The sequence below is a fragment of the Alligator mississippiensis genome, chromosome 9 (assembly GCF_030867095.1).
Source record: "Alligator mississippiensis isolate rAllMis1 chromosome 9, rAllMis1, whole genome shotgun sequence".
Taxonomy (NCBI): domain Eukaryota; kingdom Metazoa; phylum Chordata; order Crocodylia; family Alligatoridae; genus Alligator; species Alligator mississippiensis.
The window spans coordinates 14972071-14995210 of NC_081832.1; the positions used below are offsets into that span (position 1 = coordinate 14972071).

General features: G+C 42.0%; 1 protein-coding gene across 1 annotated transcript in view; it reads left to right on the forward strand.

Annotated features, from left to right (window-relative positions):
* SULF2 (sulfatase 2) overlaps nucleotides 1-23140 on the forward strand; it is a 256183-nt gene that overhangs the window by 73033 nt on the left and 160010 nt on the right. Inside the window, exon 2 of the mRNA XM_014609699.3 lies at nucleotides 8220-8321. The gene's annotated coding sequence lies outside the window, so the exon portion shown is untranslated. The remainder of the gene's footprint in view (nucleotides 1-8219; nucleotides 8322-23140) is intronic.

Sequence of the window (23140 nt, forward strand, 5' to 3'; positions counted from 1 at the left end):
ATTTACCTCCAGAAGTACGTTTTCTTTTCTCTCCCTGTTATTACAGACAACACGTGCACTTGTTAGAAACTGACAGGATAGCTCTTTGCTGCAAGATTTATTCCCTGCATTGAGAACTTTAACAAAGAAACAAAATTCTTTATTGAGACATATGGTAAACTGTCTATATAAAAACATTATAAATGGCATATGTCAACTGGCATTTCCTTAAAATGTGTTTAATTTTATATGGTTGATTTTTGGTTTTGGCTTACTGGATCTAAAAAGATGGTCAGACCAGATGGGATCAAAACTAGGTTTTGGTGTTCACCATGCATTTTTTTTTTTTTAAATGCAATATAATTTTTCATATTTTTCATACAGAATTATTTTTCCCTAATCCTTTCTAAAGCAAAACTCTCATTAAAGTCAATGGGGTTGAACCCTGCAAACATGTATGGCCAGGCATCCTTCTTGAGCTGGATGAATATGGTTTAATTCATTCTTATTAGTTAATGGCTGTTTAGACCAGGGGTGGCCAATTTGTGGCACAGGTGCCACAAGTGGCATCAGCAACCTTTGTGCATGACATGCGGCAGATTGGGAAGGAGGATAGGCAGCACGGGGCAGATATGGCAGGGAACAGGAAGCAGAATATCAGGTCAGGCAGGGAATACAATGCAAGAAGCAAGAAAACAGAGTAACAGTTTGGTCAGGGAGCAGAAAGCTGAGTAGTAGATTGGGTAAGGAAACTGGATTGGAGTGGCACTGAGAGAGGTTGCCAGGATAACTTATGGCATGCCTGCCATAAAGGTTGGCTCCAACTGGTTTTGACTAAAGGCTACACTTCAAGAAATCCAGCAGAGCTGTAGAGGGCGAGAGGATTCGGCTATCTGGATCATTCCAGTAAACGTCTTTTGCCTTTCAATTTCTAATTCCAGGAATTGTATGTACATTCAAGATGGAGAAGTTGGAATGTGTAGTTCTAAACATAACCCAGGAAACACGTTTCCTAACCTTAGGGGTCTCAATTCTACATCCAGAAATTTGATTGCCTCCCAGAAAACTACAGGAGTGAAATAAAATGATAAATATCAAGGGCTACTGACCTAGAATGTGGACCTAATTTTTCCCCTCTTTTTACTGGTGTAATTACATAGACTCCAATATCAACAAGAAGAAATTCAAATCAAGGTTTTCACATCAGACTAATCAACCTGTCTTTCATTTTATAGCATTAAAAGCTATGGATCCTGATGCAATGATCTCTAGTCTTGAGCCATGTTCTAATATTCCCCTATTCTCCTGGGACAAACTTTTTTCAAGCCAACTGCATCAGTGGAAATGGGAAGATAGTGGTCAGTGGACAGAGGCTAGGAAAGAGAAACAAACCAAATGAGATGCTGGTAAGGGGAAACTGGAACTGAGTGGGCAGTGAAATTTGGGTACAAGAAGGTGACTGGGGTTGGGAAACTGGAAATGGCTGGGCAAGGAGACCAGGACTAGAAGGGTAGTGGAGTGAAAGACTTACCTGAAGAAAAGTATGTATGGGATAAGAAAATGGGGATCTAGAGGGGGCTGACTTGGGTGGCAAGAAGAATTGGGAGTAATTTAAGGAGATAGAGAAGATGTAGGAATAGTGTCTGATACTACATTCTCGACTGGGAGGGGAAGGATAGGATCCTTGTCTTGTTTGTAGTAAATGAAGCGAGGCATTGCAGAAAGAGAGAGAATGCCTAATAATAGAATTCACCATAAGACGTCGAGTGGGTAAGGCAACTAGTAGGGTGAAAGTGCTAGACTTTAGGAAAGCTGATCTCAATGCACTCAGGTGATTAGTCAAGGACGCACTGCAGAGGAGGAGTTTTGAAGGGATGGGAGCCCAAGAAGGGTGGCTGTGCCTTAAGGAAATGATCCTTCGGGCACAAAGCAAGACGATCCCCGAGCGAGGCAAAAGGGAAAGGGGCCAGGAGGCTTCCCTGGCTGACCAGAGAAATCCAGGGCAGCCTAAGGGCCAAAAGGGGAGCACATAAAAAGTGGGAACAGGGAGAGATCACCAAAGACGAATATACCTCCTCTGCTCGTGCTTCTAGGGAGGCAGTTAGACGGGCCAAAGCTACCATGGAGCTGAGGATGGCAACCCAAGTAAAAGACAACAACAAATTGTTTTTTAGATATATAGGGAGTAGAAGGAAGACCCAGGGAGGAATAGGACCCCTGCTAAATGGACAGAAACAATTGGTGACGGACAGGGGGGACAAGGCTGAACTCCTCAACGAGTTCTTTGCCTCAGTGTTCCTAAGCAAGGGGCACGACAAGTCTCTCACTGGGGTTATAGAGAGGCAGCAGCAAGGCGCCAGACTTCCATGTGTAGACTCTGAGATGGTGCAGAGTCACTTGGAAGAACTGGATGCCTTTAAGTCGGCAGGCCTGGATGAGCTCCATCCGAGGGTGCTGAAGGCACTGGCCGACATCATTGCAGAGCCACTAGCGGGAATATTCGAACGCTCATGGCACATGGGCCAAGTCCTGGAGGACTGGAAAAGGGCCAACGTGGTCCCCATTTTCAAAAAGGGGAGGAAGGAGGACCTGGGCAACTATAGGCCAGTCAGTCTCACCTCCATCCTTGGCAAAGTCTTTGAAAAAATTATCAAGGTTCACATTTGTGAGAGCCCAGCAGGACAAATTATGCTGAGGGGAAACCAGCACAGGTTCATGGTAGGCAGATCATGCCTGACCAATCTAGTCTCTCTTTATGACCAGGTTACGAAATGCCTGGACACAGGAGGAGGGGTGGATGTCGTATACTTAGACTTCAGGAAGGCCTTCGATACGGTATCCCACACCATACTGGTGAACAAGTTAAGAGGCTGTGACGTGGATGACTACACAGTCCGGTGGGTGGCAAATTGGCTGGAGGGTCGCACCCAGAGAGTCGTGGTGGATGGGTCGGTTTCGACCTGGAAGGGTGTGGGCAGTGGGGTTCCACAGGGCTCGGTCCTTGGACTGATACTCTTTAATGTCTTCATCAGCGACTTGGATGAGGGAGTGAAATGTACTCTGTCCAAGTTTGCAGATGACACAAAGCTATGGGGAGATGTGGACACGCTGGAGGGCAGGGAACAGCTGCAGGCAGACCTGGATAGGTTGGACAAGTGGGCAGAAAACAGCAGAATGCAGTTCAACAAGGAGAAATGCAAAGTGCTGCACCTAGGGAGGAAAAATGTCCAGCACACCTACAGCCTAGGAAATGACCTGCTGGGGGGCACAGAGGTGGAAAGGGATCTTGGAGTCCTAGTGGACTCCAAGATGAACATGAGTTGGCAGTGACACGAAGCCATCAAAAAAGCCAATGGCACTTTATCGTGCATCAGCAGATGCATGACAAATAGGTCCAAGGAGGTGATACTTCCCCTCTATCGGGTGCTGGTCAGACTGCAGTTGGAGTACTGCATGCAATTCTGGGTGCCACACTTCAAGAAGGATGCAGATAACCTGGAGAGGGTCCAGGGAAGGGCCACTCATATGGTTAAGGGCCTGCAGACCAAGCCCTACGAGGAGAGACTAGAGAAACTGGACCTTTTCAGCCTCCGCAAGAGAAGGTTGAGAGGTGACCTTGTGGCTGCCTTTAAGTTCATCACAGGGGCACAGAAGGGAATTGGTGAGTATTTATTCACCAAGGTGCCCCCGGGGGTTACAAGAAACAATGGCCACAAGCTAGCAGAGAGCAGATTTAGATTGGACATTAGGAAGAACTTCTTCACAGTTCGAGTGGCCAAGGTCTGGAACGGGCTCCCAAGGGAGGTGGTGCTCTCCCCTACCCTGGGGGCCTTCAAGAGGAGGTTAGATGAGTATCTAGCTGGGGTCATCTAGACCCAGCACTCTTTCCTGCTTATGCAGGGGGTCAGACTCGATGATCTATTGAGGTCCCTTCTGACCCTAACATCTATGAATCTATTGTCTCCTAGTTAAAGCAGTAAGACGCTACCCTGAAGAACTTATTTCTGTTCCTGCTTTTGCTAGAGTGCCATGTCAGAGTGCTACACAGCTCACTTTAAAGCACACTTTTACTTCATTTCTTCATTTGGTTGCCTGGCTTTGCAGAAGTGCTGACCACTCACAGCTGTGGCAGTAGTATCTTGGCTTTGAACCCCTGCTACATCCTCTGGAAAATCAAGCCCCAGGTATTTCTTTGGGCACCCAAAACTTAGTAGTTGTTTTTTACCTTAGTTTCTGTGCCTCAGTTCCCCATCTGTGAGATTAGAATAATACCACTACATTTCAAAAGGGGAGCAGAGGGGGCTGTGAAGTTAAATTAATATTTGTGAAACTGCGGGATGCTATAATGAGGACTGCCAGAGAAAAACTCATGAAGAAATCAATTCTGTCTTTAGAGCACAGTCTGAGAGGTATGCAGTAAGCTAAATCCTTAAAGAAGAAGAAAAAAATATTGAATCGTTACTCATTAAGTCAGCACTATATATTGTGTGCTCTGTGAGAGGTGTCCTGTGGAAAATACAACATATGGTTGGGTAATTTAAAGTAGTGTCATGACCCATAAACATAAGGAGGTCAAATTAATGTTTCAAAGGTCAATTTAATTTTTACATTTTCTAACTGTTGCAGTGCTTAAATTTTCAACCATAATAATAGTTTTAATGGGTTTGTGTTTTAGAAATAAGACAGGAATGTGTAGGACATTTGGGGTTTAAGTAATGCTTTGCTGCTCTTTGTTTTATCTTCAAATATTTACTTAAAGAAAATGCAATGGCAAAAATGGTCTGTAATCATATTTTATAACCGAAAGGGATCTATTGTGTTCTGTAACTTGTTCATTACTGATCTTGGACATACTTACAATGCTTGCTTAAATATTTACTGGTGCTTCAAATACTTATCCATGAAGTAGCTTATAAATGTAATGATTACATACAAATGGACTAAGAAGCTTTTAAATCAGTCTGGGTTCCTTTTTAAAGCCATTTTGAGAATCCTTATTGTTTTATATAGTAGTCTTACTAATTTTCATGTCCCTACACTGAATAAACATTTTTTGTCATCACATTCTTAAAAAAAAAATAAAAAAAAAAAAAATGTAAAGCATATATCAGAGAGATGTCTTATACCTATGATGATGATACTTTTATCCAATATACAGTGGAACCTATACTATTAGTATACTACAAACTTGGAGCTTTAGCCATAACTAATTCAAACCCAATTTCTCTTTTTTGAAATTAAATGAACAGAGCACATTTCATGATGCAACAGCCCCTGATAACCCCCCCCCCCCCCCAACCGTCCCATTTTCTCATTTGCTTACTGATGAAATGGGAGATCCTTTACAAATTAGTGTAAATTAGTGAGATTCTATTGCAGTGTCTGGCATAATAGAAAAGTGGAGTCATGTAGAGATGTATAAAATTACCACCTGATGTTTTAACATTGCCTTATTTGCTGAATAGTAATCATTCGCCCTAGCATTTAGTAATCGCAATAATCTAGATATAGTTGCCCATTTGTAAATGCAGTGAGTCATGTGTGTTGTAAGCATTTGGCAATTAATAATCCATTATGGTAACAGTAGGAAGTAGCAGCATGTGTATATCTGGATGTTATCAGTACTTCAGGTGGACCACATGTCAAACAGCAGAATCAGAGCATGAATGCAATAATTGTAATTAAACATATTGTTTATAATTGTATTTTCAACATGTTGCTGTGAATATATTACAGCTTGCAAAGGGAAAGGTAATGCATATTTATTTTTCTGTAACTTGTTATCCTGTCTGCATAAATATTCAGTGAAGACATTTGTAGGGCAAAAACACTTGATAGATGCTATATGAAGTGACAAGTGAAGTTGCCTGTGGTTTAATCTTGGGACAAATATCAACAGAAAATAATTCTGAATAATATTTCAAGTCTTTGAGACTTTTTTTTGCTTGTGACCATATGAATAGCAGAACTATTTTTCACATTGAGAACTTAATTTCCATAGGAACTAATCATGAAAGGGTGTGAAGGAAAATAAACATTTAATTATTTCTTCCAGGTGTATATCCCTGAAAGTACCTTGGAATCTTAAAGTGAAATTCTGAGCAATTTCCATGATTTTTGCCTAGTCCTTAGAGAGTACCTGATGATGCAAATAAACTAACATGATCAAGAGTTCTATCAGAAAAAGCAACCTTTATTTAGTGTCTCATTTCTGCACCCATTATACAAACTTGTAAATGTTAGTATTATTCTACTTTGTTGATCACAAATGTTACCTGCATAGAAATTTACAGTGTACTGCATATAATCTATTTTTTGGATTAATATGTTATGCTAAGCAGTTCTAAAGCAATCAGCTGCTCTAGTTCCAATTACTGGCTGCTGAATTCTTCATCATGTTTTCCCCAAACTTAGCCATATATTCAAGCTTCTTATTTCCTAGATATTATAGGCATGTCACATAGTTGTGGGTGTACAGAATGATGAACAGTTGATTTACATGAACTAAAACAAGCTGCCTTGTAAAATCTTGATCTTTTAAACCTGTAGGCAGATATTAAGCCAGACTGGGTAGCCATGGGGGAAAGGTGGATCAATGCCAACATTTTACCCCAATGGCTTTCAGTGTTCCTCTGATTAGGAGGATTAACCAGATTTTCATTGTGGAGCATCTGTATTGACCACCCAGCTGGCAGTTAGACATTTTAATTATGCTTTCTTTTTACTTTTTGAATTAAGTTGGCTCTAGAATTCTTTCCATGAACTTTTGATCGTAGCAGAGCTATTAAAATGTGAATGATCATTAAATGAAGTCTTGTGTTTCTGAGTGCAAAGTGAAATTTGAAGTATAAATAACACTTGAAGATAAGTGTAGTTTACTTGTTTGCTTATGTGAACAGATGCTGTAGAGGAATTGTTAAACTTGCGAAGAAAAAGGCACTTATACTATGCCCTTTGACTGATGCAGTTGACTGGAGGAGGTTAAGAGGGATTCAACTCTACTTTTTTCAAAGTCCATGTCTGCATGACCTCAAAGTACACACAAAAATAGTACTGGGTAAATTCAGGAAAAGATTCTATCAGTATGCTTGAATTTTGAATACGCTAGACTTACTCAAAGGCTTAGTAAATGTTCTTCATAAGGGTTACAAAGGGCCCATGCTATAGTTAACAAGGCTTATAAGAATTTTGATCCTTAACATATAACACTATTCACTGACCTAGATAAATTGGAGGATTGAACCAAAAGAAATCTCATGAAGTTCAATAAGGACAAGTGCAAAGTCCTGCACTTGGGGCAGAACAATCCCATGCACAGTACAGGTTGGGGATCAACTGGCTAATCAGCAGCTCTGCAGAGAAGGACCTGGGGGTTACAGTGAGCAATAAACTGAATACAAGCCAGAAGTGTGGTGGTGGTGGTGGTGGTGTTGTTGTGAAGGCTAACAGCATACGGGGCTGCATTAGGAGCACTTCCAGCAGACCGAGGGAAGTGATTATTCCCCCTTGATTAAGCACTGGTGAGGCATCATTTGGAGTACTATGTCCAGTTTTGGATGTGGACACATTGGATGTGGGCCATACAGAAGAGATTGAGCAGAGTCCAGCGGAGGGCAACAAAAATGGTTAGGGGGCTGGGGCATATGATTTTCTGAGGTTAGGCTGAGGGAACTAGTCTTACTTAGTGTAGAGAGAGGGGATTTAGTAGCAGCCTTCAACTACCTGAAGGGGGGTTCCAAAGGGGATGGAGCTGGACTGTTCCCCGTGGTGGCAGATGACCCAACAAGGAACAATTATCTCAAGTTACAGCAAGGAAAGTTTAGGATAGATATTAGGAAAAACTTTGTCACCAGGAGGGTAGCAAAGCACTAGAACAGGTTACCCAGAGAGGTGGTGGAATCTCCATCCTTGGAGGTTTTTAAAACCCAGCTAGAGAGAGCCTGGGCTGTAATGATCTAGCTGGGGCTGGTCCTGCTTTGAGCAGGGGGTTGGACTAGATGCAACCTCCTGAGGTCCTTTCCAACCCTCATTTTCTATGATTCTGTGACTAGCTCTAATACTCTAGAACAAATGTATTAAATTTATTTTATTCCCACTTCCCACCCCATTTTACTTTTACTCTGAAGTTCTTTTCCCCCTTCGTAGATGTGGGAATGAGGAGATGTGTTCTGTAGTCTGGGTGCAGGAATACCAAATTTATATTTGTTGTTCAGCTCACTGTAGTTTGTTTTTTGTTTCAGGTTCTGTCTTCTACATCCAGCTCCTACATCAGTCTGGGAACAGAAGTTTCAGTCTCTTGTCTCTTCCCATCTGCACCCCAGGGGATCACTGTCCCGAGTAGGGTAGGTGATGGCTAATTTTAATGCATGATGGCAAGAGATGTAACCAATTGGAAAAGGGGGAAGGAGGGCTTAGAAAAATATGAGTATGTTTGCCTCATTGCAAAATTTGAGAAAAGAGGAGTTGACTGATTAAAACGTGCACCCTAGGCACAAACCCTGGTAGTGCAGTGGGAGACTCTGCTGCTGCTTGTGGGGGGAGGAGAGAAGTGGTTCAGTATCACCAGCAGCTGGAGGATTAGTGTCCCCTCGGGCTCCTATCCTGGCCTAGCACGGCCAAATCCTATCACCAGTGGAGCATGGAGACACTTGATTTCTCCCATTCCTCCCCAAATACTGCTCCAACTCTAGTGATCTGTGCCCCCTTTAACTCAGTGCCCAGGGCTCGTGCCCCATAACCCACAGCTGTTTCAGCTCTGGTAGCAAGTGTTCTAGAGGGAATGTGGGTAAAGCGCTTCAACTTGTTGGCTGGTGAGTGTTGACAGGAAAATTCAGCCAATTCAGCAAAGATGTCCTCTAATCTGGCATTTAAAAGGTACCATGTTGTAGATAAGTCATATTGCATGCAGACAGTCCTTAGACAATACATGTATCTTCCGTTGCCCAGTATATTGTGAAGTGACAGCGCTGCTCCTTTTAAGAAAGCTGTATACTTTCTTCTATGGCTGGATTGAAGGACCAACTCCAGTTTTCACAGTAATGTAGAAGGACAAAATTATAATAAAAATTACAGTCCAAAAAATGCTAGTTAAGTGCAAGGGGTTCACAGTTTAGGCTCCTAATAGTACTTGTATCCTGTTGAAATAGACTGGGTGTGACAAATAAGGTCCTGCTTGCTCTAAATGCCAGTGATAAAAATGTATACGCTTGATTTTTGCAAACCTTGCCTCATGCATTGTTCTTACTGATGGAAACTAAACTGCAGCAAACATTTCTGGGTTCTTATCAGAAGGGGAATCAAAATGTTATACTACTTTCATATGAGCTAGACAGTCGATTTAAAAAGATTCCTTCTAGCCATTGATAAATCTATTAGCAAAGGAGAATCATGAAGCAATCTTCTGCTTTGGGATTAAAGCAAACCGTTAAAAATAAATAAAAACTTCAAATACAAAGATTCCTATGCCCCCAAAGAGCTTGATACGTGAAGCTGATGAGAATCCTGCACTACACTCAGTGACTTCATGGTCTATCAGTGGCTTAAGGGATAAACAATTACAGCACTGTGTAAAGGGAATGAGAGTCTTGCTTTGAGTAAACAAAATGCCAAGGTTGGAGTTAACCACAGTATCTAGGTCATTTATTAGGCAGAGGAAAAAGTGTTGCTGCAGTATGGGAAGCCAATTTGCTTCAGCTTGTGCTGAAAGTTAACTAAATATTCTATATAAACAAGCCTTGGGCATCTATGAAAAATGCATTCCATATTTCTAAATACTAGCTTCAAAATTTTGTTGGAAGCTAATCCTTTTTTTTGGTATAATTGTTTGAGAAGTCACCTGGTAGACTGTATAACAGCCCAACAACAACGTTTTAAATATTATTTCATGAAGGCTATTGAACCCTGCTTCCATCCTTATCTTTACTGGTGAATGATTGAAAATGTTAGCTTATACGTGAAGAAGTCCTTTCTAGGTGTCTTGTTTCCTCTCTTTTTTTTCCTTTCCAGCAGCCAAATTTATGGGGTGCTGTATAGTCTGCCTCTTTAGTAAAAGCATGGATATGTATTGTAAATGGAAAAATGAATGCAGTGTCCTGAATGGAGTTTCTATATTGCTTATTTCTGTGGAAGTGCAAACTGCATATGATACAATAGATGCAAGTACTCTATGTTTTGAAACCCTTTGAGGAGGACCGGCACTGGGTGTCCATCGGATAGGTTAAACCTGTTCATAGACTAGAATGTAGGCTATGTGCCAACACATTGTAGTCAAACATTTGAAAACCCAAAAAACCTTATCTTTAAGGTAGGTATTAAGGGCCTGATCCCACAAGCTCAGGAACATACCCCAGTCTTACTGAATTCACTGATCATTAGGTTGTAGAATTAGGATTTGCTGATCTAACAACATAAATGGAAAAATCAGGTTTTAATATCTGTGTAATGGCTCAATTAAACTAATGTTGAAGAAAAATGTTTGCTTGTTACCACTGCAGCATTCAAAATAGTATCCATAAAAGCATACGGATTTATATGCCATACTCTTAACATTATTTTATTTTACCTTTTGTTAGAAAAATACAATCCATTTCATTTACAGCATGTTTTTGTTTTCACCACAGTCTTTAAAAACGCCTTGTACTTGGGTGCATAGACATTTTTATTTTTAACACTTTTTTTAATGGAGTCTGTGTGTTTACAAATATCGTATTATTTGAGATGCAAATATGGTTCTTGATGCACTTGAAGCATTAATAGAATGGAAATTGAAGCCGAAACGTGTCTAAGTGAACAGATGTAAAAAATTTTAGGTGGGTGTATTTGATAGCACTTGCTGTCATCCTTCATTACACCTTTGCCTTGCCCTGGAGTAAATGGAAGGAAAATGCTATTGAACTATGAATAATTTACCTGTAAAAATTACTGGTAGCTGCATTGCATTGTTTGTAGAACTGGATATATTTCAACCTCAGATGAAATATCAGAATATCTATGCAGGAGAGAGACCTGGATGAAGGGGGGAATTTTTCACTAAATGAAGCTCTTTTTGTGTATAGGTGTGTTTTGCTACACACAAGCTCCCTCCCACCTCCCCCCCCCCCCCCCCGAGATGTGTTCATTTTATGTGGGAGCATTTTAGAGAAATACGTCCCATCAGCAAGAAGCTATGATCCATTTACAGTACTGAGGGCTGAAAGCCTATTTGTAAACAGAGTGCTATTAGTGTAAAAGGTATAGAGCCAGATTCAGAAACCTGTATTCATGTGGAACAGCATCTTCCCTGCCAAGTGCTCCCTTATTGGGTTGCATGGTTTAGTGGAACACCTTATGGCATTCTAAATTTCTTGAGGTGGTTTATTTTTTTTTCTTTCCCCTTGTTGTTTTAGATGTTGAAAAAGCAATAAAAATGTAACCTTCTAAACTCAAGACTTTTTTGACACACAAATAAGGAAGAGGCTAAATTATAAACTTAACGTATTTGTAGACCAGACTTACTCTGAAGTATTCATGGATACAGTCTTGTCATCCCCTCACACCAAAAACTCCCGTTAAGTCAATGGAACTGAAGCTACTGTTTTGAAATGAATCTATTGGGTCCCACACTATGAAAACTTTTGACCAAAAAGTGACTTCACAATTGAAAACTGCTAAAGAAGGTCAATTAGAGACAATATTTGTTTTGGTGTTTGTACTTGTAAACACTGTCCTCAGCTTTTGCTGGTATAAATCTGCCAAAAAGATCTTGTGTTTTATTTTTATTATGCAATCTTCAACTTTGTATCCTTATAAAAGGTTATATTGTTCTTAAAACAATTCTGCACATAAGTAACTTTTTATCTGGAATCGAAGCAGATTGATAAATTTTCTTAAGACACTACTGCGGAAATGAGATAATGAATAAGGCTTTGTTGAAACTTGCTGTCAGTATGTAGATTAGCAGGAGTAAAATCACTACAGACCAGAACCTTTCCAGTATACCTGTATAAGCAGAGGATGATAAGAAAGATCTAGAAAGCTGGAACTATTGGAAGTGGTTACCTTGAAAAGAGCTCTAAATTGTTGAAGATCAGTGCTCTTACACTTGTTGTTAGTAACTTTAATGAAACAGGGGAGGTTTTTGTTCATATTAAATCATTGAGGAAAGAAGTACTAACCACACAGATTATTTATCTTAATAAAGACTTTCTGAAAATTTTACTAAATTAATGATTTTCCATCAGATATCAATTATAGTAAAACTGTTGCCTTGAAATACCTTGAAAACTTTCAGAAATAAAATGTAAAGAGTTTGGGCATTGGGGGAGAGGCATAGCAACAATATTTTATAATAGATTCTTAAACCAGAATTGGAACAAAATCCATTTAGACTAGGACAGTGTTTATGAGATCCCACTGAAGATCATTGTAGTTAACTTATTCTACACAAACACCATTGAGGCAGCATGGGCAAAGGCAGTCAATGAAAACCAATTAACTACAAACTGATTAAAAAGCATTTTTTCACCAGAGAATTATGAAGTGGAATAGCCACTCAGTACATTTTAAATGCATCTGTTGACCTTCTATTTCAGTTAAATAGAAAATTGTATTTTTATCTAATAGTTTCTCTGCTCTGTTCACAGTAACTTCCTTATTTGTGCTATTGTTTCAGTTAATAAATTAATTCTGAAGCCATTCTCCATCAGTTTAATGCTAGACAAACTTGTGATCCAGTCATTATCTGTGATGTGCTTCCTACCAATGTTGGAGATGCAGCGTGGTGGCTCAAATGGAAGATGTCACTCATGTACAAAAGGCACCTTCTTTGTGTATTTAAGGATGTAAAAGAAAGCTTATCTGTGAGGACTTGGGGAAACAAAGGACTAGGGCTGCTATTGGACTTAATTACATTAACAATGCTTTTTGAATGTTAATACTTCAGATCTCCCTGTATCCTGGGATGAAAAAATGTGGCTAGGAAACAGCAAGTTTATTCTTCTAATTTCTTTAATATAAACTTCAGGATTTTGAGACTGAAAACTAAGTTACAGAATACAAACTAAGGCAATGGATGAGCATTATATTTCTAGCAAGACCTATGCTCTTTTAATGTAGCAAAAAGTGAGCATTCAGATGTACAACCATTTTTTATTGTTACAAAAAAAAAAACCCAAACCCATGAAGGTTCCACAAGGAAATACAGGCAGTGCTTGGACAGACGACACAATTGGTTCCTGAAAACCACGTCTTAAGTTGAAATGTTGTAACTCAGAACTGATTTTCCCATACGAAACAATGTTATAAATAGGGGATTGGTTCCTGAACCAGGTCCAGGTATGTGGTGCAATGCCCTACAACTTGTAAAGGCCATGGCTGGGACAGAATGGAGCCAGCATGGAAGCCCTTCCTTCTCTCCCAACTGTCCTTGGGGTTGATGCGGTGGCTGAATCATAGTACCTCCACCCACTGCGTAACCAGAGGCACTTATACTGCCTCCCCCACTGAACTGGCCTTCCAAACTGGAAGGTGAACTAGAAACTACATTGCTAGGGCCTCGGTCATGTCTGCATGACTATATATGGTGCTGTGCACTAGCCTGCACAGGAGCTGAACAAACTCTTTGAAGAATGGGTGGCAGCCTTTGACTCTGTGCCAGTAGCACACACTGTACCTGCTGCACTGGACTGAAGGAAATTCCAGGTCTTCTCTGTATCCATTTCCCTTAATTCCTCTTTCCACATGACTTCAATAACTAGTTCCTTAAGTTGTCAAAATTTGCCGTTTGGGGAGGGAAGAAACCCTTAGCTATAGGCTTAGTTTGATCCTCCATTTATGTGCAAGTGAATCAACTGGGAACTAGGGTATTTTTCCCCCCCCCCCTTGTTTTTTTTTTTTTCTTTTTTCCCCCTTTGTTTCCTGTTGTGTCCTCGTAACTTTCCAAAAACAAGTCTAAAACAAGCACCTAGACTGGGAACTGCAGATCGCTTGAGCAGCAGAGATCTATTGTGGGCTGGATATGAAATTGCTGAGCCATTTTCACAGTGGAAACTGTGAACAGATGCACTGTGGCTTTGCACTCCCAGTGTTATGAGGGAGGTCTCTGGGAGGTGTAGTTGACTGGATGGCCAACCACTCGGTGTTTTCCTCTGTGTTCAACTATCTTTTAGATACCTCTGGAGATGGGGGGGGGGGGTGCTTCATAAAGCACACTGAGATCTCCGCACACTGGTGTTCCCCTGTTGGCTGTGGAAACCAACACTACAGGCTCTTGCTATGCTCTGAGATGCTCTGAACAACTGGGCACTTGAATGCCTGTATATGCATTTCTCATCATTTTTGTGATGCTTCAAATTACAGGGAAATTATCAGAACTGCAAATGAATGCCTGTCCATATGTTTAACATACAGAAAACAGTTTACCTAAAGTGGCTTACCTGAATTTATCAATGCCCTATTATTCTAAAAGTTACAGCATCTTTGGCCCCTGTCAACATGTTATTGGTATTGCACAATTAACTGGTTAATTGTGCAGTTATCTTGAGACCAGCTACACATGCAAAGTAGCTATCATACTATAAAGAGCTCCAACCAGCTATAAAGGTAAACCTCAAAAATGTGTACTAACTATACAGCTAGTTGCTATTGGGCTTAAATTTGCATGTGTAGCAGGGTATCCCCTGTGGCTGGGAGACCCATCAGCTGCGGGCTCCCACTCACTGGGCTCTACCTTGCCCAGGGTATGACCACGATCGCCCACCGCTGGGGGTGTCTGAGACCTTTGGGGCAGGGAGATTGCTGCTGTTTTATCAGGGGTCCATGAAACTCCCAGGGGAGGGAGATCACTGCAGCAGCAATCTCCCCACCCCAGAAGTTTCACCCCCTCCCCCCAAGGCAGGGTGATCATAGCAGCTGTCTCCTAGCTTCAGGTGTACATGGGGTGCCCTCACAGCTGTGTTCCCCTCGGCTGAGGGGGCTGTCAGCTGTAAGACCTTGGTTCTTGCCCGTGCTGGAGGAGCCTGGGATCAGGCTCTCCCTGCACCAGCGCTAACGTGTGATGGGATCTAATGCATGATCCTACAGTTATGCCTCTTGCCATACATGTGTGGCATAGGAGGAGGTATGATGTGATGATATGAATTGCACATTGGATCCCATTGCGCCTTTACCTGCATATGTAGAGGGGACCTTAGAAGAGATTTTTTCCTCTCTTGCCAAAACAATTTAGCTTCTGACTCATACAGCAGTCTGTGATGGTGCATGTTTGTTTGTTATCTACATTTCTCCTTTCCTCAAAACAACTATTACTCTTCTAAGAAGATTGTCTTTTTATATCTTGTCTGAGCCCAGCTGCAGTATCAGTAGATAAGGCAAGTTATATGCAGTACAAACAAAATCTTAGACTTCGTGCATCACATGAAATGTTTATGTTCATCAGTGCTGTCTAAGTAGATGCAGGAATATACAGTAGTCCCTAGGAATTAAAGACAAAAATGATTACTTAGCCATTTTTGGCTGGGTTCTGGTTTCCAATTTCCTGGGTTCTGGTTGCTCAAAGCAGTAGACAAAACATTACTATGCTGCCTCTGATAATCTAAGGTAAAAGGCAAGGATTTTTTAGGCTGATATCTTTTTATTGGACCAACTATGTAGTTGGGATACAGTTAGACAAGGTTTCAAATGCAAGACATCCTTCCTCAGACCCGTTCTTTCTCAGACCTGATCAAACGTCTTGCATTCCAAAGCTTGTCTAACTCTATCCCAATTACATAGTTGGCCCAATAAAAGATATGGTTCTTAAGAAATCCTTGCCTCACATAATTTCTGGACCATCACAGCTACAACATCACTCTTACACTACTATAATTTAAGATGGAACTCATACTTATGCTGAGAACCAATATAGGGCCTACAAACTCTTGAAATCCCATTTTAAGCCATATTTTGAGAATATAAAAGGTGCATAAGCTATGTGGTGATTCTGTGCATAAGGTAAAATTTAACCTGCATGCTCATTGGGTTTTTCTTAAGCAATGTGTGGTGAGAACTAGTTACTACTAGGATGCAGACCTCCAAGATTGTAAGAAGGGCTTTGATTTGGTAGCTGACTTAAACTTCAGCACCAGCTAGTTTACATAAGTAGTCACATAAACATGTACTTCAGTGCAGGCTAGTCACTTAAGTTACATGTTCAAGGTCATGGGTAAACTTGTATGACATGCTGAAAGCTGGGCTGCTGCAGATACTGCTACCAGCGTAGAATAAAGTTAACCTGGGTATGTCTACACTTGCTGCAGTCACACCTGTGATTATAATGTAGGCATCCAAAAATTCTACCCTGGCCGTTTCTAAGTTTTCAGGGCTGTCTTTTGGGTAACATATTAACCCATGGCTTTGACAATTCAGTCAAAATTTCAATATGGTTTTGACATTAATTAGTGTGGATCTTGGTATCCTGGTTCTGTTCAAATGGAGCAGTTGCATGTTATCTAGACATCCACTCTAATTTCTTTAGAATACAATATTCATTTCTTGTCTGAACTACCATGTCACTTTCCTCAGATCTGTTTCATAACCGTCCCTAGAAAGGAGCAGAGAAAACTGCTCTGAGCTTCACATTGACTTAAACTGGGAATTTTCCAGAGCTGTGTATAAAAGCAACAGCACTGCCTGTATTCTTTTCTGCATCTGTCTGCTTTCGCATTCAGCAGACCCCTCCTAAGCTCAGTCCTGGCACCACTTTTCACGCTGGCATTTGGAAAAGGGAACCTCTACCTGTGCTGGGAAATTCTTTTCTGTTGAGGTCTGGGACATTTACCAACTTTTCCTGTTGCTCTAACCTTTTCACCTGGTGTGCAGAGGCTGGAGCAGGTAGAGGGAACTTCAATTTTTCAGACTTCCTATTGAATATCCTACTCTACTTACAGTGTACCCTTACTGCAATGTCCTTATCCTCAGTGTTTCTGAACTTTGATAGCTAACCCAAATGAATTTCAAAGTAAGAGTTGCTAATCTAAGCTTGTTGTGAATTGAGGCATGACTTTATTTTAGAGTAACTGAAGGAGATATGCTTAGCACTGATTTCTGGTGACCATTAACCTTTAAAAGCTTGATTTATGCTAACTTTCCTACACCAGTGAGGTACAATAAAGATATAAGCAGGTTCAATTCCTGAACCAAAGAATCCATGAAACAATAAGATCCTGAAAAAAATGAAAAATGTCACTCACTTCTCTATTAAATGTGCTGCATAATATGTCTTACAAATGGGCTGTGTGATGTCCCTTCTAAAATAAACCAATAATGCCCCTTCGCATACTAGTTTTGTGGAAAGTTCAGTAAGTTTTTGTAATACATAGGCAATATAATTAAATATCCACAATTCATTATCTCCCTGAAGCCTTAATTCTAGCAGGAAAACATATTACTTCAAATGTGAAGTGAAAAACTAGAAAACCTTGTGTTATGAAAGAAGGCAGCTTTGCCATTGACTTTGTGGAGACCAAGTTCTGACTCTGAGACTGTTCAGGAAGAAATGAAAAAATGTCTGTTCATAATCAGGCCAAAGCAACAGACTTTAAACAAGCAAAGGTGAAGCTCAGTGAGTTTGTTGGAATCTTTGCACATTTTCTGTTTGTGGAAGTAAATGCCCTTTTCCCTATAACTCTTTTGGAAAGAGAACGAAGTATGGGAAGTTTCACAAAAAAGTTGCAGGGCAAACAAGGGCAGGGGTTTTCAGTAAGTTGGTTGCCCCATGGTAACTGCTCTTACTTCCCTTTTAAAAGGGGCAGGGGAGGGGTTGCTGTGGGGGAATGCACATCAGCTATTACAATATAGCTGTCAGGTCTGTGTGGCTAAGTACAGACAGTCAAAAAGCCCAAGGCCGAGTTAATTCAATCTAGGCAGCCTTGTCTAAACTGCGTAGGTTGAACCAATAACCAACTGAACTGACATTTGGGTTCTCAACTGGGAAAGCACTGACCCAGGCCAGTAGGCAGGGGGGCACTAGAGCATGTGCCCCAGCCTGCTGGCCATTGCAAGAGCAGCCAGGTATCCCTTATTGCCCCCCCCCCCCCCCCCCCCCCCCAGGATTAAGGGATTAAGGAGCTCCCTGTCCAGGTGCTGGCCCACCCTGGGGGAGTCTCCCACTCAGGATGGTTCCCCAGCCCAGGCAGCCTTGGGGAGCTGAGGGGAATTCCTCCCCTCCCAGCTGCTGATTTTTGCTTCAGCCGCTGCCACAGGAAGGAGAGAGAAAAATCCTTCCAGCTTGGTATTTGCCCATGCAGCCCAGCATGGGGACATCAGGGAGCCCCTGCCTTGGAGGGCTTTCCCCCACCCCAGCCCAGGGTCCCCCAGCCCCAGGCAGCCCCAGAGAGCTGAGGGGATTTCTTCCCCTCCCCAACCCCAGTGTTGCTTGCCTTAGCCCCTGCGAGTCTTGGGGATAGCCCAGGGCAGCCTCAGGGAGCGGAAGGAAATTCTTCCACTCGGCTGCAACTAGTTTTGCCACAACTCACAGCAGCTGAGGCAGAACTGGCTGCAGAGGAGCAGGAGAACTTCTCTCCAGTCCCCGAGGCTGCCTGAGACATGCAGGGACTAAAGAAAGCAACTCTGGGGTTCGGGAGGGGAAGAATTCCACCCGGCTCCCTGGGGCTGCCCTGGGCTGGGGGACCCTGGGCTAGGGTCAGGGAAAGCCCCCCAAGGCGGGGGCTCCCCAGTGCCACCATGCTGAGCTGTATGGTCAGGCACCCAGCCTGGAGTTCTTCCTCCCTCCTGTGGCAGCCACTGAAGCAATCAGCAGCTGGGAGGTGGAAGGCCTGCCAAGGTTCAAAGAGTCCCCATCACAGAGGCTGTGTAGACCCTGGCTAGCGGGGTCCACAGGAACACCCCTGGTCCCCATGGGCTGACAAACACAGGCAGGGAGCAAACTAATGATCAGAGAAGTGAGGCAGTCCCTGCTCCACTGGAACAGACAGCATAGCCCAGAACTGCAAAGCATCCTGGGATATTGGGGGACTGTGAGTTAACTTGAACCAGGAATGGATCTGGGACAGAAGTTCCATAAACAAGTTTGACCTAAATCAGTTAAATCTGATTACTACATCCAACCAGGCTTATCTTAAACTGGTGGTTTATGCACATTGAACTTGTGTTTGTGTTTAGTTACAGGTTTAAACCAGTTTCTGATCACTTAAAGCAGTATGTGTTACTTCTGCCCCTAGCCATTGTTTCTAAGCCCCTGTAACTTTTTAACCCTGTTTCATTCAGCCTTAAAGATACAGTAGTTTTGCTACACTTGTATCTCTGTAGCAGCACACAGATATAACAGCAACACTGTAACAGTTTAGCTCATGCTGGTATTATTGCTATGTTTTTCTACACCCTGAAACAGGTAAATTATTTCCACATAAACAGAGTCCAAATTCTCTTTACAAGATAAGAAAATTAAATGCTAGTTTCCATAGTGAAATGAACTCTGGAAATTCAGATTGCTGACTGAAGCATTATACTTGTAAAAATAAATAGGTAACAGCTACAGCAGGGGCCAGCATCGTTTTTGGGCACAGTGCCAAAAACACACGCAACTTCAGCTTGTAAGATGTTGGTGTGCCAGGGGCAGATGGCGGGGGAGCCACAAGGGCCCCGATCCTTGTTCTGGCCATGTAGCCGTGGTCCCTTCTCCACCATCCATCCAGAGGCATGCATGCCAAGCAAAATGCCTTTGAATGTCACACTGGCACCTGCGCCAGGGGTTGCCTACCCCTGAGCTACAGTTTTCTTCATACAAAGAAACCACCTCCATTATAAGCTTTAGTATATCTCAGGATTTGGAAAAGACCGTAATTTATATTGGGTGTTCCTGTAAAAGCTGTTTACATCTTGGGGTATATATTCCTTTCCACAATATACAAACAAGCATGCATTTTGCTTTAATTGTGCTTCTTAATTAAAATAATAACTTGAAAATATTGTAGCCTGACAACGAAAATATCACTACATCCCCTGTTTATGAAATTTATTTATTTTTTTTCTGGACACCAAACTAAGTTTACAGAAGACGGTAGATTTCTGTGCTTATTTGTGACTTCCATTATTTCATTAGTGCAGCATTACTTACTATCGTTATACTACCCAGTTAGTCTTCTGGTAGTATGTAATGGGGAGGTAAATATCTTAAGAGGTAAGGCACAGAAAGAATATTTTAAGACAAGAAACATGTGAAGAGAGAGGTCTTGATTCTCAACTGCCATGCACCTTTTTGGTTGTTCAAACTCGCTATACACAGGTGTCAGAAATGCTGTCCAATTAACATGGTAGTGTTATCTCACTTTGCACTGGCTTCTCCCAGGTGCAAGTGATTTACTATCTGCATGTAGCACCTGCAGCTCTGTCAACCTGCAGTTGTGTAGACAGCAAACAAATAAGCAAGTGTCTTCACAGCACCATGCAGGGCTGTATAGAAAGAACGAATCTAGTTCTAAATGAGCTGGCTCAATTACCAGAAACAGTGTAGCTGTGAGTGCAGCACTGCCTAGTCTAATTTATCCTGCTTCTCAGCCACTCTACTGTCACATAGATACAGTTCAGGTTAATTTGTAGCATATCATCACTGATCATCATCCGTACCTTTTACTTTTTAAAGCAGTTTACAAGCTCTAGAAACATTTTGTCTATTTAAACTGCTAGAGCAGGGGCATCAGGCTCATTTGGTCCCCCCGGATCTGCACCCACCTGTGGCAGCAGGGTGAGCAGTGGCAGCATTAAACACCGCAGGTGCCTGAGCTGCTGTGTTGCTGCTACTGTTTGCCCTGCCCCTGAATTCCCAGCCCGTCCAGAACCCCTGTGAATGGGACAACACAACCTGCCAGGACACCCCTGCCCTAGAGTATGAAATGCTCCCTGCCCTTAGGAGCTTGTAGTCCAAAGAACCCAAAGGGCAGGACAAAGGGAAATTGTTTCGTTAAGTCTCTTTAAAAAGAAAGCAGTCTCACGCAGATCATTTAGAATCTGCTATAAAACACACTCGTTTCCCTCAAAATGTCTTTGTAAACGTGGGTAGGCTTACTTTTCAAAAGTACTAAAATGACTTGGACTCCTAAATGTAATAGCCTTGCAATGAGCATTAAAGGCTGAGGTCTCTCTTGAAAATGGGACTTGGAAGCTTCAGGCATTTTAGTGCTTTTAAAAATTTTACACGCAGTGTGAAAGGGCTGCAAATTCATCTTGGGTTGTTTTTCTTTTTTTGTTTAGTTTTGTTTTGAGTACCAGGTTAGAAGGACACTTTTAAGGTGGCAAAGTAAAGCAGGGAGAGATCATGAAAAGCCAGAATTAAGGGTGTTTGTGCCTCATTTGATGTACAAGGTGCTCATTTAATGAATAGCTATTCAATATTTTATCGTCATTGCTGAGCACATGGCCCCAGGACTTACTTGCTGCATACTATTCAAATTTGGCTTTAAAGACAAAATTATTTGTTTCTTTGTGGACTTTTTCATGGTGCTTGCTATTATCTGATCCAAGTCTTTCCCAAACAGTATTTTTACAGCCCCTGGGAACTAAAGAAATGCTGGTGACTCCATTTTACAGATGAGTAACTCAGAAATTTAAAATCGAAATTATCCACCCATTTTAGGTGCCCCACATGCCATGCCTAGGGCCTGGTTTTTCAGGATTCTTAACACAATAGATCCTGGATTGTTCATATCTCTGAATATTTAGTTTGCAACCCATGTCACTTGCAGCAGTTGCTGAAGTAAAGATAGCAGCACAGCTGTTTCAGGGGTGACGGGTACCTCCTGAGTCTGGGGGGGGTCACAATTTGTGGGCGGGCCCGGAGGTGGGCCAAAAGCCCCATATCCACTCCTATACTTCTGTGCTGCAGCTTAGTACCCTGCCCCCCCAACATCTTGCAGGCCAGCATGGCAAGAAAACTGCCCCATCCTGAGTGGTGCCGAGTCAGGGGCCAATCTCAGGGAGGGCACATGACCCCCTCCCTTCCCCCCCCCCCTCATGCCCTCCTACCAGTTGCCTGAGGCTGCTTTGTTGTGGCTTTTATTTCAAATGGTACCACTTCTCCATTTACCTGAAGCTCTTCAGAAATCCTGTGCAGCTGATTGCAGCAGGTATATACACCCCAGCTTGTTCACAAGTCTTCATCTTCACACAGACCTAAGGAGCCTACCCCCTCAACAGTGGGTCATACAGTAGACTCCCGACTTGACTTCAGTCAGAGGCCCTGAAGAAAAATGTGTTTGGTTGTATAATGCATATGCAGAAAGGGGCCAAGTTAAGGTTGCAGAGACCACCTTAATTCTAGTATTTCCTAATTTTTTTTCAGCGGTTGCTTCTGACTCTGTTCTTTTAATCTACTTCTCTGCTTATAATTTCCTCATTTTAAAAAGAAAAACTGGTAAAAATGTCCATCATGTAGCTTTACACTGATACCCACATGATTCATCGTCAGGGTTGAAACGTTCTGCTAACCCTCATAGACCTCTATCACTTCAGCTAAAGGAGAAATTAATAGAGGATGACAACCAGTTGCTGCTACCTGGATCTGAAGTAGAGGGAGGTGAGACACGCACTTTGCCACCATGTCAGATATTTGCTGACAGCACAGTGTTGAACTTGGAATCCTTGTTCAGCTTCAGGTTGCAGAGGGGGAGTGCTTTTAGTTTTGTTTTCCCTTGCAGTAGCTTGATGCTTTGTATTCTGTCCCCTCTGATCTGAACCTGTTTCCTCCTCACCTGCCCAGTCTCAAGCTTGTTAGCAGAAGGGTTGGATATAGCGCAGGCCAGAACCGTTCATCATATGCTGTTCCACCAAAGGTTCATTTAACCTGCCTTCTGCCTCTACTTTTCCATTCCCCAGCAAGAGGGAATCGGGAGAGAGGTGGATTCTGAATCACAATTCATTCTCTGCTATCTCCCAGGGCACTGCAGCTGTGGCTTGCTCCTCACTCGGAGCAGATGGTAAGGTTGCAGTGTAGCCTTGTGTGTCTGATGTTCATCTCTTGTTAGGTTTTTACAGTAGCAGCTGTAAAGAGAGCAAAACCAAAACATCACCGCTAGACATAATGTTAAATGGGGGTTACTGGCTAATCAATTTATTATATATTTTGTATCGGTTTAAAGAAAGCTGCCAGATCCATTTTACCATCTCTTGTAAAAAGTTACAAGTATACATAATA